General features: G+C 46.2%; 1 pseudogene; it reads left to right on the top strand.

The window, feature by feature from the left end:
* Positions 1-1,122: 1,122 nt before the first annotated feature.
* Positions 1,123-6,150, top strand: LOC141290527 (NLR family CARD domain-containing protein 3-like; annotated as a pseudogene).
* Positions 6,151-18,316: the final 12,166 nt, after the last annotated feature.

Below are 18,316 nucleotides of genomic sequence, written 5' to 3'. Positions count from 1 at the left end.
ACCGAAAAGAAAATCACTTTTGCGCTTCTACGCTTTCAAATGATATATAATTTATGATGGTTACTAAAACATTTGATAGAGAAAAAGGGAAACGGAAAAAAGAGTGCCAAGCGTCCCACAGGTGGGACAGTGACAGTTAAGGGGTAAAAAAAATTATTATATATACGCTTTTTAACCACAAATGTTCATCTTGTCTAGCTCTGTAATGCACATGCGTGCACTCCGGTTCAAGACAGTTAGGTTATATTAAAAAACTCCCATCTCATTTTCTCTTCCAACTTCAAAATCACCCTACATCGCTGTTTTACCTTTTTTTTTGTAAAGAGTGTTTGACCCTCCTTGCACTTTCACTTTTAAATACTGGGTTGGTACTTCTGGAGCAGTGTAGGAGGATTTTGAAGTTGGAGGAGAAAATGAGACCCAGGCCGGAGCTATGATGGTAGATAACGGTGGAGCCGAGGAAGGGAGAAGCCATGGTGGAGGAAGGGTTGCCGACTCCAGAGGACTGACCAACGGAGGCGGAGCAGGTGGAGGTGGAACCCGAGGCAGAGAGAGAGAGCTGATGATTCCGGGCGACACCAAGGATCCGGAGGGCCAAGGCAGAACCCAAGGCTCTGGTGACCGAGGCGGAGGCAACGATCCAAAGGTCTGCGGCAGAGCCGGAGCGAAAGAGGACTGAGGTGGAGCTGAGGGAGGGAGGAGCCCAACCGAGCCGGTGGGACAGAGTGAAGAGGTGCAGCAGGAGAAATGGAGTCCTGGAATGATGGCGGGACAACGCCCACCAAGGCGGAGCTGGAAGGATGAGGGTGGGTGTGAAATCCAGGCAGGCAGACAGTTCAGGACAGACAGATGGTTTAGGGCAGGCAGAGAGTTCAAATGATGGTGGAAGAAGAGGAGACGTCTGCATATATATCCTCATGGAAATTGATCAAGTCTTGTTCCACATATAATAGTCTTATATATATTACCTATATTACTGCGTTTCAGCAAAAAGTAATTTACTACTGTAATATCAATACTTTTTTAAAGCGTTACTCCCAACACTGATGACAACATATTAAATGTGTTTCTTTTGCAGATAGTGCCCAATTATTTCTAAGTTTTTGTAATTATATCACCAGAATGGGGCAGACAGCAGCATCTCCAAAGCCCAGCTGTGTGTCTATAAAGGGTGAGTGCACCCATTACCTTCAGTAATGAAGCAGTGAACTCTGACACCAGGTGAGACATTGTCAAAACTGAAAACAGGAAACCAAATTATAGTAGTATAGCAGATTGTCAGCATACAGTCCCTGAATAACCTTTGCTAATTATATCACCAGAATGAGACAGACAGCAGTATCTCCAGTTTCCAGCTGTGTGTGTATGAAGAGTAATGACTCTATTTGTCAGCCTCCTAATCTCTGTAATGGAACAGTGACCTCTGACCCTGTGTAAGTAAACAAGCAGTGAAACCATAATGAGATTTTATGATGATATTCAGTTGTTAATTTAATTATAGGAATAGTTCACCCAAAAATGAAAATTTGCCATTGTATTCATCCAAGATGTAGGTGACTATTAAAATATTCTTCTTCTATTAAAAATTTGCTTCTTTATGGATGCCGTGGTTTCATAACAAAGGTTCAAGACCCATTTGATTCTGCATGCTGTCATTTGTACTTCTAACACAACTTTGCCTCCATGTCATACATTAAAACTGTTTAATGCACATCTAGTTATGGATTAAACCTTATGTGATGTGGTGGTAAATCTTTAAATGTGCTTATCTTTTTTTCCTGTCCCTACAGTGGTGGGGAAGATGATACAACCTGTACTTCCTCCCTCTGTCAGATCCACATCAGGCAGCACAACAAAAAAACAACTCTGCAGACACACACACTGCTGGAGGATTCTTACCAACCAGCAGATGATGTCCTGCACAGATTAACAGAGACTCACAAAGCCTACATGAAGAGCAAGTATGAGAGATTATTTGAGGGAATCAAACTACAAAAGAATCAAACATTGCTAAACAGTATCTACACACAGCTCTACATCATAGAGGGAGACAGTGAAGGAGTGAATGAAGAACATGAGGTTGTACAGATGGAGAAAACACAGAGAACACAACACACTTCAATAGGCTGTAATGACATCTTTAACCATTACCTGAACCAGGATCTGAGGAGAAACACCATATCAAGGCTGTTCTTACTAAAGGCATTGCTGGAATTGGCAAAACTGTGTCTGTGCAGAAGTTCATTCTAGATTGGGCAGAGGGAAAGGCCAATCAGGATGTAGATTTCATGTTTGTGCTTCCATTTCGAGAGCTGAACTTAATTAAATATCAACAGTACAGTCTTCACAGACTTCTGCTGGACTTTCATCCTGAACTTTATGAACTGGACTCAAAGATTTATGAGGAGTGTAAAGTTGTGTTTATTTTTGATGGTCTGGATGAAAGCAAACTTGAAATTAAATTTTCAAACACTAATAAAGTTTCAGATGTTACTGAGAATTCATTAGTGGGTGTGTTGATATAAAACCTCATTAAAGGAGATCTTCTTGCTTCTGCTCTCATCTGGATCACCTCCAGACCAGCAGCAGCCAGTCAGATCCACTCCAAATACATAAATCGTCTGACATAAATTCAAGGATTCAATGATCCTCAGAAGGATGAATATTTTAAGAAGAGAATCAGTGATGAACATCAAGCCAGCAGAATCATCTCACATATTAAAAGAGCAAGAAGCCTCCACATCATGTGCCACATACCCATCTTCTGCTGGATCTCAGCCACTGTGCTTCAAAACCACTTGGAACAAAATGACAGTGCAGAAATCCCTAAAACTCTGACTGAAATGTACATACATTTCTTGCTCATTCAGACAAATTTAAAGAATCAGAAGTGTGAAATGAAGGATCCAGAGAAGCTCCTGAAGCCAAATAGAGAAATTATTGTGAAACTTGCTGAAATGAAGCTAGCGCAAGTTCTGGCAGGAAGACTCAATCGTTTGCGTCACTAATTACCTCCTCATCTTCCAATCATATCATTACTGTAGCTTTAAAGGGTAGCGCTTACCATGTCTGAGTTCGCAGATGCTGTCGCTCCAGCACACAGCGTGAAACTGGAATCCAGCCGCAGTTTGTAAGGAGCGGAGCCGTCAACTCTCTCAAACTGACAGGATTTATCACGGATACCATGGTTACTTCATTAAAAACGGCTGTCGGCATAGTTTAACGTGAACCGTGCGGTTCTCCCCCTCTGCGGATGTGTTTGCGGCGCAGGAGTCGTAACAATGTACCGTTGTCTCGCTGGCGGCGGTAGACAGAAGCAGCGGCTAGAGCCCAGTCTGGCGAATCTGTGAGCTCGAGCTGCTCAAGCGGCGGCATGAGGCTCTGATCGCCAGCGCGCTCGCGCTACACGCGCCAACCCGAGCCGTAGAGAGCCAAGCGGCCGAGCGTCGACACGAACCCGCGGTGCTCACCGATGCTATCGCTCCCGTACCCCCATCCTCGAAGCCCAGCAAGCTCTCCAGCCTCGATCTAGGTAAAATCCTATTTTTTCTGCTGGTGGTGGTGTTTTGCCAAAGCGGTTGGCACTTTCACGAATTGTATGGCTAGCTACTAAAGCAAGATGGCCTGCGGGTTATACGTTCGTCAAACAGCTGTACACGCTATAGGTTCAAGTGGCTGCAGCTTATGCTGCCTTCATGCGCTATCGTAATTATAAATACCAAAGCTATCAAGACGGCCTGTGGCCCATGCGTTCTATCAAAAGATGGCCTGCGTATTCAATCATGCGTTCTATCAAAAGATGGCCTGCGTATTCAATCATGCGTTCTATCAAAAGATGGCCTGCGTATTCAATCATGCGTTCTATCAAAAGATGGCCTGCGTATTCAATCATGCGTTCTATCAAAAGATGGCCTGCGTATTCAATCATGCGTTCTATCAAAAGATGGCCTGCGTATTCAATCATGCGTTCTACCAAAAGATGGCCTGCGTATTCAATCATGCGTTCTACCAAAAGATGGCCTGTGTATTCAATCATGCGTTCTATCAAAAGATGGCCTGTGTATTCAATCATGCGTTCTATCAAAAGACGGCTGTGTATTCATTCATGCGTTCTATCAAAAGACGGGCTGTGGCCCATGCGTTCTATCAAAGGACGGCCAGCGGCCACGCGTCCTATTAAAAGATGGCCTGTGGCCCATGTGTTCTATCAAAAGATGGCCTGTGGCCCATGCGTTCTATCAAAAGATGGCCTGTGGCCCATGTGTTCTATCAAAAGATGGCCTGTGGCCCAAGCGTTCTATCAAAAGATGGCCTGTGGCCCAAGCGTTCTATCAAAAGATGGCCTGTGGCCCAAGCGTTCTATCAAAAGATGGCCTGTGGCCCATGTGTTCTATCAAAAGATGGCCTGTGGCCCAAGCGTTCTATCAAAAGATGGCCTGTGGCCCATGTGTTCTATCAAAAGATGGCCTGTGGCCCATGTGTTCTATCAAAATATGGCCTGTGGCCCATGCGTTCTATCAAAGATGGCCCTGTTTCACGTTGCAATCAAGGATACCAGGAGCATATGTTCATTTTCACGATAAAAAAAAAAAAACAAAAAAAAAAAACTAATCTAAATCTAATTTGTTCTCTTTCTTTCTCCATCTAAGCCAGGAACCCCAGGATTCATGACCGTTAGGTAATTTTAAAACCGTCCTTTGGGGGTGGGCCCCGTTCTGGTGGATCCTTAAGTCCACCTATCTTTGGGGGTTAGCGGCGCCCCCGCCTTCATCTTCAGGCGGGACTCGCTGTTTCCGTACCCTCTGAATGCGAGTTACGAACGGGGCCAACGCCAAAGAACCGGATTGCTTGCTGAGCTTCTACATAAACGTAAACGGTATAGTATAAATTCTCCCGAGTCTTTCTGGTAGAAATGAAGCTAGCGCAAGTTCTGGCAGGAAGACTCAATCGTTCGCCTCACTAATTACCTCCTCATCTTCCAATCATATCATTACTGTAGCTTTAAAGGGTAGCGCTTACCATGTCTGAGTTCGCAGATGCTGTCGCTCCAGCACCTCCATCCTCCCCACCTCCACCAAGATGGAATCTCTCCTCCAACTCCTCTACTCCACCAAGCTGGGTCATCCCTCTATTTACCACATCCATCAATCAGGCTATCCCCTCCTTCGCGAAGACTTCAGATCGTCTTCCTCAATCCCCACCATCACCAGTTGGCCCCTTTCCTGATTCCGCGGGGGGTTAGCGGCGCCCCCGCCTTCATCTTCAGGCGGGACTCGCTGTTTCCGTACCCTCTGAATGCGAGTTACGAACGGGGCCTACGCCAAAGAACCGGATTGCTTGCTGAGCTTCTAGATAAACGTAATCGGTATAGTATAAATTCTCCCGAGTCTTTCTGGTAGAACTTGCTTTTAAACAGCTTTTGAAGGGCAATATGATGTTCTATGAGGAGGATCTGAGAGACAGTGGCATAGATGTCACTGATGCCACAGTGCATTCTGGGATTTGCACTGAGATCTTTAAAGAAGAATCTATGATTCATCAGAGAAAAGTCTATAGCTTCATACATCTGAGCTTTCAGGAGTTTCTTGCTTGTTTTTCTCCCATGTAGTTAAGAACACAGAATTACTGCAGGTATTTCTGGGTAATAAATATGAAAGGTACAGGTCTGAGGACAACTCTCTTTGTGAACTACTGAAAACTGCTGTTCATAAAACCCTTAAGAGTGAAAATGGACAACTAGATCTTTTTCTCCGGTTCCCACTGGGCATCTCACTGGAGTCCAATCAGAGACTCTTAGAACATCTACTGATAAGGACAGAGGACAGCTCAAAGAGCATTAAAAATACCACACAGTACATTAAAAACAAAATCAAAGATGGACGTAATCTCTTTGCTAACAGATCTATCAAACTGCTCCTCTGTCTGCTTGAAATGAAGGATCAGACTCTGTACAGAGAGATTCAGGAGTTTGTGAAATCAGACAAACACTCAAAGAATAAACTCTCTGCTGCTCACTGTTTTGCAATAACCTATATGCTTCAGGTGTCAGAGGAGGTGCTGGATGAGCTTGACCTTAAGAAATACAACACATCAGATACGGGTAGAAGACGACTGTTACCAGCTATAAGAAACTGCAGAAAAGCTAAGTGAGTATTAAGATGATGTGACTGAATATTAATTTAAATAGAAAAAAGAGAAATCCAAGGCACTTCTTCTGGTCCAAAAAGTTAAAAGGCCTTTATTTACATTCTGGCCATCTCAACATGCATAAAAATTAAAACTCTGCAGCCGTGGCCTAATGGTTAGAGAGTCTGAGAGTCTGGGATTGTCAGGGATTGTAGGTGGGAGGAGTGAATTACCGGTGCTCTCTCCACCCTCAATACCACGACTGAGATGAGTCCCTTGAGCAAGGCACCGAACCCCCAACAGCTCCCCGGACGCTGCAGCAATGGCTGCCCACTGCTCCGGGTGTGTGTTCACGGTGTGTGTGTGTGTGTGTGTGTGTGTGTGTGTTCACTAATGTGTTTGTGCACTTGGATGGATTAAATGCAGAGCACAAATTCCTAGTATGGGTCACCATACTTGGCCTCACGTCACCTCCTCCACTGATGTATTTTGGCCTTCAGCCTTCCTCAGAGTGTGTCAAGTATCAAACACATGCCAGGTGTAGATGAAACCAACAAAGATTATCCTATGCCAGTTCACCATGCATCTGTTCATGATAATCTTTGTTTCTTGTACGAATTACATTTTTGTGATCCCATAATCTATCTTGCAATCTACGTTTGGTTTGACCCACATAGAAACAGTTACAGGTACACTGAAGTCTATAAACTACAGTCGTGGCCAAAAGTTTTGAGAATTACATGAATATTGGAAATTGGAAAAGTTGCTGCTTAAGTTTTTATAATAGCAATTTGCATATACTCCAGAATGTTATGTAGACTGATCAGATGAATTGCATAGTCCTTCTTTGCCATGAAAATTAACTTAATCCCAAAAAAAAAACTTTCCACTGCATTTCATTGCTGTCATTAAAGGACCTGCTGAGATCATTTCAGTAATCGTCTTGTTAACTCAGGTGAGAATGTTGACGAGCACAAGGCTGGAGATCATTATGTCAGGCTGATTGGGTTAGAATGGCAGACTTGACATGTTAAAAGGAGGGTGATGCTTGAAATCATTGTTCTTCCATTGTTAACCATGGTGACCTGCAAAGAAACGCGTGCAGCCATCATTGCGTTGCATTAAAATGGCTTCACAGGCAAGGATATTGTGGCTACTAAGATTGCACCTAACTCAACAATTTATAGGATCATCAAGAACTTCAAGGAAAGAGGTTCAATTCTAGTTAAGAAGGCTTCAGGGTGTCCAAGAAAGTATAGCAAGCGCCAGGATCGTCTCCTAAAGAGGATAAAGCTGCGGGATCGGAGTTCCACCAGTGCAGAGCTTGCTCAGGAATGGCAGCAGGCAGGTGTGAGCGCATCTGCATGCACAGTGAGGCCAAGACTTTTGGAAGATGGCCTGGTGTCAAGAAGGGCAGCAAAGAAGCCACTTCTCTCCAAAAAAAAACATCAGGGACAGATTGATCTTCTGCAAAAAGTATGGCGAATGGACTGCTGAGGACTGGGGCAGAGTCATATTCTCAGATGAAGCCTCTTTCTGATTGTTTGGGGCATCTGGAAAAAGGTTTGTCCGGAGAAGAAAAGGTGAGCGCTACCATCAGTCCTGTGTCATGCCAACAGTAAAGCATCCTGAGACCATTCATGTGTGGGGTTGCTTCTCATCCAAGGGAGCGGCCTCACTCACAATTTTGCCCAAAAACACAGCCATGAATAAAGAATGGTACCAAAACACCCTCCAACAGCAACTTCTTCCAACAATCCAACAACAGTTTGGTGAAGAACAATGCTTTTCCAGCACGATGGAGCACCGTGCCATAAGGCAAAAGTGATAACTAAGTGGCTTGGGGACCAAAACGTTGAAATTTTGGGTCCATGGCCTGGAAACTACCCAGATCTTAATCCCATTGAGAACTTGTGGTCAATCCTCAAGAGGCGGGTGGACAAACAAAAACCCACTAATTCTGACAAACTCCAAGAAGTGATTATGAAAGAATGGGTTGCTATCAGTCAGGATTTGGCCTAGAAGTTGATTGAGAGCATGCCCAGTCGAATTGCAGAGGTCCTGAAAAAGAAGGGCCAACAATGCAAATACTGACTCTTTGCATAAATGTCATGTTGTCCATAAAAGCCTTTGAAACGTATGAAGTGCTTGTAATTATATTTCAGTACATCACAGAAACAACTGAAACAAAGATCTAAAAGCAGTTTAGCAGCAAACTTTGTGAAAACTAATATTTGTGTCATTCTCAAAACTTTTGGCCACGACTGTACATACGTAGTCTTACAGTTTATAAAAGCCTTTTAACTTTTTGGACCAGAAGAAGTGCCTTGAATTTTTCTTTTTTTGTGACTAAGACTCAGAACAAGGACTGTCTTTTGGAAAGGTACTGTTCCTTCTCCATTACCATGTTGTAATTGGCTGTTTCCATTGGAGTGGGGGAACACAGAGAAACACTGTTTTTCCCTCCTGTGGAACTTATTTGCATAGTCCAAACACAGAGTTAGAAAAGTATGTCACTGTCAAAACCACAACAGGAATACTTTTGGAAATGTCAGAAACGTATTATATATGCATTATATATGCATTAATTTGTTCATTTACAGCCAAATTTGTGTAAGATCGCTGTCAATGAATAGTATTAGATGGGTGTATTGTAGTTTGCATTAGTTTAAGGTTTGAAAAATAGTTATGAATGGGTTTGGATGGATATCCGTGATCTCTCTTTGTTTCACCCACTGCTGCTGCATCCAGGGGTCCTAAAAATTTTTTATGGCGATCACAGGCTAAACCTTATAAATCAGTTCACTGGAGGGTGAAAGACAGAAACTGCATTTTGACGCAATAAGAAATCCTTTCCTTCCCAGCCTTAGTACCACAGGTCTGTCTTCTTGCCTTTTAAGATGTGTCTGGCTGTTGTCCTCGCATCTTTATCTTTATCTAACATTTCTACTCTGGATAATCAGCATCTCGCTAGTAAAGTTTTGATAGATGAAGGTCGCAATCAAGGTAAAAATGATTGCAGTGATATACAGGAATTATACATTAAGCACACGTAAGTCTAATATATACAGTATATTGATGCACAAACAAATGAGTATGAGTGTATGAGCACTCTATTGTTTGGATTTTTTTGTAAATTTAGAATAAATTTGATCACAGAATTGTTGGTGTTAAATTTGGATTTGTTCTTGTGCATGGCTGGTTTGCCATGTTCCTTAGTTTCATGCGCTCTTGCTATGTCGCTGCCTTCAGGTGCATTTTTTCTGTTTAGACTTGCTATTTTCAAACTCCTAGATAAATCAATTGAAGATTTCACTTTAGCAGAACCATCAAACTACATGCAGAGAGAACCATATAACAATGAGCAGCAGTATTTAGGAATGGAGCTGATCTCTGCTGGCCTGATGAGTCCTTACTGTAAACTGCAGATTCTGAGGTATTTACCATTTTACCATGTTGAATATTGAATACATATGATTACACTTTTATATAATAACATAGGGGATTAAAGAGACATTTTTACAGACTCTAAAAAGCCCAAAAGAAATATACTTAGGGTCCCTGTTTACCTGTGTGAACAGGTAAGTCTTGCTGCAGGGAGGCATGAGGACTGCAGATTTGGGCAAAGCAATAAACTGTAATGTCCGCAATTTAAGACGCTCCCCCTCTGTGTCTCATTTGCGTATATATGTGTATATATCTGTGTATATATCTGTGACTGGTCTCAGTCTATGTCATCATGTTGCTGTCTATCTATGTTTTATTGCGCTCAAAAAAAAAAAAAAAAAAAAAAAAAGACGCTCAAAAGAAAGAAAAGAAAAAGAAAACAAAACAAAAGAATTTGTTTGTTGGTTAAACGTTTTGATGAAAAAAATATTTACTGTATGAATTAAATACACACTGTTTTTTATTAAAATACAAAGGCTATTTAGTCAATAGCAGTGAATTTTGTGTTTTTGTTCATTAAGGATATATATAAAACACATCTGAAAAATAGTGAAGGTCACAGAGTGATGGAAAAATTGCACAATCCAGGCTGCCTAAGACATGCCAACACAATATATCAAGCCCTTCAAACAAACTCATGTGCATATAACCTGTCCTGTCAGGTTCGTTGACTGATTTGTTGTTCATTAATGCATTCGCATTTTACAGTTATATCCTTATCTGTAACAATGTTACAAATTCATATAAGTATCAAGATTGACAGAATAAAAAAATGACAGAAACATGTTACTGTTTTGGGTCGAGAATGTGTTTGTTCCCTGTCGATACTTCACTCATACTGCGTCGTAAGACGCTTATGGGAAAAGCTCCTTTTCTCCTGAGACTGAAGCATTTCAATAACGCAGTGTAACTGCACGGCCATTGGTTCGTGCAGTGTATAAAAACGAACCAATAGCTCGGCAGCGGAGCTGCACGAGACTATGGCGATGACTCGCGCCCGATCGTGCCAAAAGGGGCGGAGTAATCGGCTATATAAGCATGCATTTCGCCATAGGATCTCAGATCCTTCTCCTTCAGCGACGACTTCACATCTTCGCTGAGACTGACTTCGCTCAAGAAAGAAGCTTACTCACCGTTGAAGAGCCTCGCAGCGGATCTTCCTGCTCGTCGGATTGACGCTTCAAGCAGCTGACATCGATTCCCTGCCGCTATCCGGTGATAATAAAGAGCAATTTCCAAAGAAAAAATTTCATTGGCGTTGTTTCAAATGCCACGGCGTTTCTGTCGCTCGTGCAGAGCCCCTCTGCACGCTGTGGATGGTCACGCTGAGTGCCGCCCATGCTGAAGCCACGCTCACTGAGACGGAGTGTTCCCATTGCGGGGACATGAGCCTCACCTCTCTGCACTCGCGGCTAGGTTTCTTTTCAGAAAGCGACCCGCCCCTCGCGCCCTCCCGCTTACTCCCTCGCAGGAGCCTGTGAGGAAAAAGCAGCGGGGCAGAGAAACTCAGCGCACAGTGATAGGTGAGCTCACGCCGGCTGATCCCCCGCGTGCCTCACCTTCACCACACAGAGAGGAATCACCTGTTCTCTTCATTCACCCAGACCAGCGTCCCTCGGCTGCCGCAAGCGATCTGGTTTCTTTTGGAGTGAGTGAGGAAGAAGCCATAGGTGACAGCATGTCTCCGGCTGCATCGGATGGAGAGGAGCTGTCGGGCTCGCCACATGACCCCACCCCCTTACCATCTATGCAACCCAGCACTGCCAGTGCTGGTATGGACGCCGAACTGTTCAGCGTTCTATCTAAAGCTGTCTCCAACTCAGTTCACAGCAAAAACATGGACGTTTTGCGTACAGAGGTGAGGAATTTGTTGGCAAAAGGTGCAGTGGAGACGGTTCCCCCAACACAGAGCGAATCAGGCTTCTACAGCCGTTACTTCCTCGTCCCAAAGAAGGATGGCGGTCTAAGACCCATCCTCGACCTCAGACGTTTGAATCGCGCCCTCATAAGACGGCCGTTCAGAATGCTCACGCTAAAACAGATCCTCTCGCAAATACGCACAGAGGACTGGTTTTGCTCGCTGGATCTGAAAGATGCATACTTTCACATCCAGATTGCCCCCCACCACAGGCAATTCTTGAGATTCGCCTTCGAGGGAGTGACTTATCAGTATACAGTCCTTCCGTTCGGACTGTCTCTAGCTCCCCGCACATTTACGAAGTGCATGGATGCGGCTCTTTCCCCTCTGAGGCGGACGGGAATCCGCGTCTTGAACCTCGACGACTGGCTCATCCTGGCCCAGTCAGAGAACGAGCTAATACATCACAGATCCGTGATCCTCAGCCACTTGGAGTGCCTAAGACTCAGGGTCAATTTTGCCAAGAGCGCTCTGTTCCCCAGCCAACGTATTTCGTTCCTGGGAGCAGTTTTCGACTCCATTCAAATGAAGGCAACGGTTGCGCCGCAACGAGCCCAGGCCATCCGGAAGCTCGCGGCCTCCTTAAAAATCGGAGCCCTTCGCCCTCTCAAAGCTTTTCAGAAGATGCTGGGCCTTATGGCTTCAGCATCTCCGGTACTCCAGCTGGGCCTACTTCAAATGCGCCCTCTGCAGTACTGGTTGAAACCAGAAGTTCCTCCTCAGGCCTGGCGTCTAGGGTGCCTGCGCATCAAGGTAGATCAGGCCTGTATCACAGCTCTGACTCCTTGGAAGAACCTTCATTGGATGGAACAGGGCGTTCCCCTGGACGTGGCGTGCAGAAGGAAGATGGTCTCAACAGATGCGTCCAACTCAGGTTGGGGAGCTCTGTGCGACGGCCAGCCGGCATTCGGCCAGTGGTCGAAAGCAGAAAAACGGCTTCACATCAACTGCCTAGAAATGCTAGCAGTGTGTTTAGGCCTCCACACACTTCTGCCAGTCTTAAAGGGACACCATGTCTTAGTCCGCTCGGACAGTATGACAGTGGTGTCTTACATAAATCACCAGGGAGGTCTTTCGTCGAGACGCCTTTTCACATTAGTGGAACGTCTCCTACGATGGGCTCAACTCAACTTCCGCTCATTGAGAGCAACACATGTACCTGGCAGGCTGAATCAGGGAGCAGACATGCTGTCTCGGAGCAACGTCTCCTCAGACGAATGGATGCTTCATCCCCAGACGATTCAGGAAATATGGGCAGTCTTTGGCAGGGCTCAGGTAGACCTTTTCGCCTCAAAAGACAATTCTCACTGCCCAATTTATTTTTCAAAGGAACAGGATGCATTGGCCCACAACTGGCCCAATCTCCCCCTGTATGCATTTCCCCCGACTGCCCTGATACCACACGTAGTCAGGCGGGTCAGAGAACAGAAACTCAAAGTCCTGTTGGTGGTCCCATTCTGGCAAAACCAGCATTGGTTCCCAGATCTCCACCGGCTGCTGTCATCAGCACCGTGGCCCATTCCGTTGAGACGAGATCTGTTAACGCAGGCGAACAGAACGCTTTGGCACCCCCAACCGGAACTGTGGGCACTGCACGTATGGTCTCTCGATGGGAGCCTACAAGTCTCCCCGAGACCGTTTTGAATACTATTTCCGAGGCCAGAGCGCCCTCGACGAGGCGACTCTATGGACTTAAGTGGTCTGTCTTTTCCGCCTGGTGTTGCCACCCGCGATGCAGACCCGAGTTTGTGTGACATATCAGTGATTTTGTCCTTTCTTCAGGAGCTTTTGGACAAGGGACGTTCTCCCTCCACGCTCAGGGTCTATGTGGCGGCCATAGCGGCATTTCATGACCTTATGGACGGTCAGTCTGTGGGAAAGAACGATCTGATTGTTCGTTTTCTGAAGGGGTCAAGAAGGCTTAACCCTCCTTGCCCCATCACAGTTCCTACTTGGGACCTACCCACAGTGCTGAGGGCTCTGAAGAGCCCTCCATTTGAGCCACTGCAGTCCATTGACCTTCGCCCTCTGACTCTAAAAACTGCCCTGCTGCTGGCATTGGCATCAGTCAAGCGTATAGGTGACCTACAGGCTCTATCCGTGAATCCTGTATGCTTGGAATTCGGGCCAAATGACTCTAAAGTCATCCTGAAACCGAGATGCGGCTATGTACCTAAGAGTCTCTCGACACCGTTCAGAGACCAGGTTATTTCCCTCTTGGCACTTGCCTTTCGGAGCAAGACCAAGACTTTAACCCCCTCTACCCTGTTAGAGCATTGAGGTGTTATTTGGAGCGTTCGGCTTCTTTTAGGCAGTCAGAACAGCTGTTTGTGTGTTTTGGTGGCCACACCAAGGGTCTTTCGGTCACGAAACATAGGCTATCCAAATGGATAGTGGAAGCCATCATGCTGGCTTACTCTTCCTTGGGCCTACCATGTCCCATGGGGGTAAGAGCCCATTCGACTAGAGGCATCGCCTCGTTCTGGGCCTGGTCCAGCGGAGTATCCATTGCAGAAATATGTGCAGCGGCCGGCTGGGCCTCACCATCCACATTCGTTAGATTTTATAATCTAGATGTCCCTGTCTTGCAGACTAGGGTCCTTTCTGCATAAGGAATTCTGTCACCAGTATTATTAAGTGTGCACTTGGCCTCTGGGAGCTCCCAAGTGTACCGTTTCTTTGGAACGAGATGTTCATTAGGTCATCCTGATTGAGCAAGTTGGCTCATACTAGCCCATTCTGTGCTAGGGCCATGTAGTCGTTCCGCTACCTTAGCAACGGCGGGATTGTACTGGTTCCCCATAAGCGTCTTACGACACAGTACGAGTGAAGTATCGATAGGGAACGTACTCGGTTACTTTCGCAACCTCGGTTCCCTGAGATACGGGAACGAGTACTGCGTTGCTAGCCGTGCAATGTAGCTGCACGACTCAGTCGTCGCTTCAGTCGAAGAACCTGAGATCCTATGGCGAAATGCACGCTTATATAGCCGATTACTCCGCCCCTTTTGGCGCGATCGGGCGCGAGTCATCGCCATAGGCTCGTGCAGCTCTGCTGCCGAGCCATTGGTTCGTTTTTATACACTGCACGAACCAATGGCCGTGCAGTTACACTGCGTTATTGAAATGCTTCAGTCTCAGGAGAAAAGGAGCTTTTCCCATAAGCGTCTTACGACGCAGTACTCGTTCCCGTATCTCAGGGAACCGAGGTTACGAAAGTAACCGAGTACGTTCTTGCAGAACATTCCTCTTACCTCTTAACAATGAGTTTGTGCCTTTTCCTTGTTATCACTTTTAATTTGACAATTTAAACTTTTTGCTGTAAACATTACCATTGGTTTCTATTTCACACAATGTATAATCATTGACTACATAGACAGTTTTCATCAAAATGAACTTTTGTTCGTTTTGAACCAAAAATCTTTTGTAGCTTTAAATAGCTAAATTATTGATTATTTTTTCATTTTTTTTTTTATTTCTGTTTAGACTGGCAATCTGTAATCTTACTGATCAATCCTGCAAAGGCTTGACTTTGGTGCTTCAGTCATCAAACTCATCACTTAAAGATCTGGAACTGAGTAACAATGACCTGCAGAATTCAGGAGTGAAATTTCTCAGTGCTGGACTGAAGAGTCCAAACTGTACACTGGAGATACTGAGGTATTTCATAACATTACTTTGTTCATCCCTTTCTTCTTCTACAACGGAAGCCTATGTCAGTCCATTAAACTGTGAAAAGAAATCTGAGAAATTTGGCACACAGGTAGACCACTTATAGCAAATTTCACTTGTTTTGAACTTTTGAACTGTATGGACTAGAAACATTTTCTGCCTCTTTGAATTTTCCGAAAAACCTGCCTTTTCATCCTAGACAGCTTTTTAGATATTCACTGTATTTAGTTGAGATCATCATTAGACCCTGCCATCATTAGACCCTGTGTGTCAGTGTTGGGATCTTCACTATTGATGTGCATGTCTTTGTAGATTATCTGGCTGTATGGTGACAGAGAAAAGCTGTTGTTATCTGGCTTCAGCTCTAAAGTCAAACCCCTCATGCTTGAGAGAGCTGGATCTCAGCTACAATCACCCAGGAGACTCAGGAGTGAAGCTGCTCTCTGATCTACTGGAGGTTCTACTCTCATCCACACTGTAAACTGGAGAAACTCAAGTATGTTGGGCATTATGATTAACTTTTAATTTATTTGGAGTTACATGTATAAAGACATTAAAGTGTATAGGAGCTGTCAAGGCATGTTCACTGGAATTTTCACACCTCTCTCTGTTTATCAGTTTGCACTGGCTATCAATAGCTGCTTGCATAAAATTGGCTCTTCTCCCCTTTACGTAAATTCTCTACTTCAGACTTATGTGATCTCTAGAACCTTGCAATCTGCAAGTGAATGGCGCGTTATTGTGCCATCCCAAAGAGGCACACAATCACTGTCACAGACTTTTACATGAACTGTTCCCTCCTAGTGGAATGACCTGCCCAACTTCATCTCTTTCTTTAGGTGGGTTGAGGAATGGAGAAGAAGAAACCGGAGTAAATGGCATCAAAAAGTTTATTAAAGAAAAACTCTGAAATTACAAACAAACAAAATCCAGGGGCCTCATGTATCAACGCTGCGTACGCACAAAAACTTTGCGTACGCCAGATTTCACGCTCACGTTTGGATTTACTAACGATGAAATTAACGTGAGAATGTGCGTTGATCTGCGCCAACTTCATGTCTGGCGTACGTGTATTTCTTGTGCGTGTTTGTTTTATTTCCCTTGGCGACTCCTAGAGGCAATTATGTTAAATTGCACACTACAAAGTATCGCACCAACACATTGTCACGTTCAGGCTGGGTTGTGGAGTGGAGAATGATGAGGAGATTACCCCCCCCTCCCCCGAAGGCGCGTCCCGCGCCTAATAACATCCAAAGGGGAGGGAGGGTGGGCGCCCTGGAGACCGCTAGGAGGACACAGGGGACATAGAGGTGGTCTCCAGGGCGGATCAGGGATCTCAGGTGGCCATGGCGGGTCTGGGGGTTCAGGAAACCATGGCCGGGTAAACAGTCCAGGTGGCCATGGTGGATCTGGCGGCTCAGGCAGCCATTGCCGGGACAATAGTTCCGGAGGCCATGGCGGATCTGGAGGCTCAGGAAGCCATGGCCGAGTAAACAGTCCAGGTGGCCATGGCTGGGTAAACAGTTCAGGTGGCCATGGCCGAGTAAACAGTTCAGGTGGCCATGCCCGAGTGAACAGTCCAGGTGGCCATGGCCGGGTAAACAGTCCAGGTGGCCATGGCCGGGTAAACAGTCCAGTTGGCCATGGCTGGGTAAACAGTCCAGTTGGCCATGGCTGGGTAAACAGTCCAGGTAGCCATGGCCGATCAGGGGATAGTAAAATTTTCTTGGGGGAACTTAGGGTATAGTCCACACAGGAGAGCACGGAAGGGCGCGCAGGAGAGAGCTCTGGCTCAGGAGGGTGCGCTGGAGACAGCTCCGGCTCTGGAGGGCGCGCAGGAGAGAGCTCCGGCTCTGGAGGGCGCGCAGAAGAAGGCGTCGGCTCTGGAGGGCGCTCTTGAGGAGCGGGCTCTGGACGGCGCTCTTGAGGAGCGGGCTCTGGACGGCGCTCTTGAGGAGCGGGCTCTGGACGGCGCTCTGGCGGCGCAGTCACTGGAGGGCGCTCTGGCGGCGCAGTCACTGGAGGGCGCTCTGGCGGCGCAGTCACTAAAGGGCGCTCTGGCGGCGCAGTCACTGGAGGGCGCTCTGGCGACGCAGTCACTGGACGGCGCTCTGGCGGCGCAGTCACTGGATGGCGCTCTGGCGGCGCAGTCACTGGAGGGCGCTCTGGCGGCGCAGTCACTGGAAGGCTGGGCGAAACCAGCGAAGACTCTGGGAGACTGGGCGGAACCAGAAGAGACTCAGGAAGGCTGGGCGGAACCAGCGAAGACTCTGACTTGGCGGTAGCCATCTTGGGTGCAGACTCAGGCTTGGTGGCCATCTTGCGGGCAGACTCCTGTGTGGCAGCCATTTTGCGTGCAGATTCCGGCATGGCAGCCATCTTGTGAGCTGGCGTGGCAGCCATCTTGTGAGCTGGCGTGGCAGCCGGCAGATTAGAGCGCTGGGCGGAGGCCGGTAGATGAGAGCGCGGGGAGGAGGCCGGCTGCATCGGGCTGAGGACAGCAGCGGAGCTTTGGAGGACGACTGGGGATAGGAGACTGGGCTGGCGGTCCGATCCGTTGGAGCGGTATGTGGAGGTTCTCGGCTTATGGCAGGCTGGCGCGATGTGCTGTGTCTGTGAGGGGACCGGAAGATGAGACCGACCAGAATTTGGAAATTCTTCGACTTCAAAATCAGATCCATTCAAATAGAGAATCAGGTTTATTAGCTTGATCAAGGGGAAATTACAAGAGGGAAGATCGCAGCGAATGGTCTCATCATCCAGCCCCAAAACAAACACAGCACCAAGAGCAGCCTCGTGCCAGCCTACCTGATGGGAGAGCTCGATGAAATCCTCCACATATCGTTCCAACTCACGGCCACCTTGCCGCAGTCTCCTCAAAGCTGCCTCAGCCCGACTCATCTTCTGTTTAGGTCCGTCAATCTGTCACGATCAGGCTGGGTTGTGGAGTGGAGAATGATGAGGAGAACCGAAGTAAATGAAAACGTAAATAGTTTATTAAATAAAACACTGTAACTAATACAAACAAACAAAAACCGGGAGTATAAGATGAGCATATGTAAACAAGCAAACAGAGGTAACAGAATCATTGACGGACAGTTGGGGAGTGCACACACAGACTCTTAAATACACTGAAACGGGGGTGTGGTCACAA

This window comes from Garra rufa, chromosome 18 (assembly GCF_049309525.1).
Source record: "Garra rufa chromosome 18, GarRuf1.0, whole genome shotgun sequence".
Taxonomy (NCBI): Eukaryota; Metazoa; Chordata; class Actinopteri; order Cypriniformes; family Cyprinidae; genus Garra; species Garra rufa.
The sequence above is the reverse complement of the archived record's forward strand: the minus strand, read 5'-3'. Positions and strand labels throughout refer to the sequence as shown.